We start from the raw sequence: 2,269 nt of genomic DNA, 5'->3' as shown, positions 1-2,269 counted from the left end.
AAACACGTCGAAAGATTTCTGTCATCCCCTTAAAACAACTCCTATTCAATTAGTCTTAAAAGAGACATCTTTCTCTTCCGATTTCTTAAGAATTAAATCAATAAAATAGGGTTCCATTTATGGTACTATTTTGTACTTATCGTGTACTATTTTGTATCTCTAAAAATAATTTTGTTATTTATGAAAAACTCGTGGTCCTGCCAACTTAATGTGAAGCTGACAAAATAAAAATTATTAAAAAACGGAAAATAAAGAGTAGATTAAATACACAAATAGATAAAAAATAGATTCTCAATTAGATTGAATTTAAACCACCTAAACAATGTATCATCTAAACCTATATCATCGTTCAATTTTGTATAACTCAAAATATATATAGCCGAATAAAGAGTTAAATAATAAGAAAGTACTCAAGTATACATTTGGGTGATAATGCGGTTAAGTTTAAAAAGAATGAGGAAGTATGTGTATAATGTTAAAATGTACCTTAAAAAATTTTCAAAATTCTTAAAAGTAAAAATGCCTTAGAACAAATGTTGACTGTTGTGTTTTGTCATATTAGCATCATTATATAACAGTAGGCTACTAAACAAATGATATCATAAATAATTACTAGAATTCGTCAACTAATAACGGAGATAATATGGGTGACCATATTACCACTTTCTCCTTTATTTATATATGTTTTTATATGAAACATTTTTTCTCGAAAAAATTTATTTATTTATTTACGGAACAATTATAAGCTTTGAATTGCAATAAAATTTTGCATAAATCATTTCGAAATAAAATGTGTCACACTTCAAATTATTATCAACAATTTTATCAATTGTTTTATTATTACGTTTGAATATGTCTGTAAAATTTAAACATAATTCTTTTTTGTTTTAAAAGTTATTTAGTTTTTTATTATTATTATTAGGCACTATGCGTCGGTCGAGAAATAACACTTCTTTTAATTCTTGCATTATAACGATAAACAAACACGTTAACATCGTTAGAAGCGCGCTCTGAATATAAACCGCTGAGTGCATACAACACAAACAAACCTGCTATCTCACTCTTTTCTCTCTCGTTTACTTACTGTCAATACAGTAAAAGTAAAAGCACTAGCAAAAGCACTAGCGGCGTTCGCGTCACAATATATCTATTGCGACACTTCCTTGCTATAGAAGCGAGCGCTGCTAGTATTTAAACAAACGTACATTTCCTCGTCTTTTCTCTACTATTTTACGTGTCTACAAGATTGGGCACATTCAGCAGACTCAACAGCTAAGTAGCAATCGAACATGATTGGTTATAACTTATAGAACCAACAAATCAACATTATTTAGCGGAAAATATAGTAATGTTGCTCAACTGTTGAGTCTGCTGAATGTAGTCATTGACGAGGACGTATCTTAAAGAAATGTTGGAGTGTCCGTCAAACTTGATCGGGGTCGATAATGTAGAGTCATTTGTGCACATCATTAACAAGATTTCGTATGTATTTCTTTTATAGATTTGGAAGTCCCTTTTCAGAATTAAAGTACGTATTAATATCAGTCTGTAAATTGTACTTTATATAAAAAACTAGAAAAAATTTTCATGTTTTTTACTTATTGACTTTTCACACATGTTACTTAAATTTTTGTAGAAAAATTTTATCTCAATTAGGCATGAAAGTTTAACTTTAAGAACTCCACATTGTTTGTTTCTGTCATCTACTAGTCTAGGAATTTAAATTTTGTGTGTACAAAAACTACAGAGTTTTTATATCAAGTAAATATTGTTATGACAGTTTCAGACATCACACTCGACTAAAAATACCGCAAACAATTTTTTTCATTTTCAATATAAACTCTATAATCTAGACTGGTAGTAATGCTCATGCTTTAATAGAAAAGGATTTTTATTTATATCTATAAAAAAAATTAAAAGATTTCGCGTTACGAAAATTGTCTTCTTGTCGGTAAAGCAGACATATGCAAGAACTCCTTAACGCAAAAAATTTATATTTCGGATTTTGACCAATATTTCCGCAAAAAATAAAAACATTTTTATTGTATAATTTAAACCCAAGCTATTGATTAAGCCTAGTTAGAACTTGATTGTTTCAGCCGTTTTTGAGATCCAATAATTTCGGGTGCTTGCAAATCACGTATTCACGTATAGTATACGGTCTCGCGCTGCACGTTCACTTAACGCGAACCCCTACCACATCTCTTAATCTCAGACATAACGGTAGTATTAAGTAAGAGGAATCAAATTAAAAAACGCATTCTCTTGA

The 2,269-nt window shown here is 29.5% G+C and overlaps 1 protein-coding gene across 2 annotated transcripts in view; it reads right to left on the bottom strand.

Annotated features, from left to right (window-relative positions):
* The window catches only part of LOC105837411 (flotillin-2), a 193,132-nt gene that overhangs the window by 94,242 nt on the left and 96,621 nt on the right, over window positions 1-2,269 (bottom strand). The window lies entirely within an intron of this gene.

This window comes from Monomorium pharaonis, chromosome 8 (genome assembly GCF_013373865.1).
Source record: "Monomorium pharaonis isolate MP-MQ-018 chromosome 8, ASM1337386v2, whole genome shotgun sequence".
Taxonomy (NCBI): domain Eukaryota; kingdom Metazoa; phylum Arthropoda; class Insecta; order Hymenoptera; family Formicidae; genus Monomorium; species Monomorium pharaonis.
Note: the sequence above shows the minus strand (reverse complement) of the source record. Positions and strands in the feature narration are given on the sequence as shown.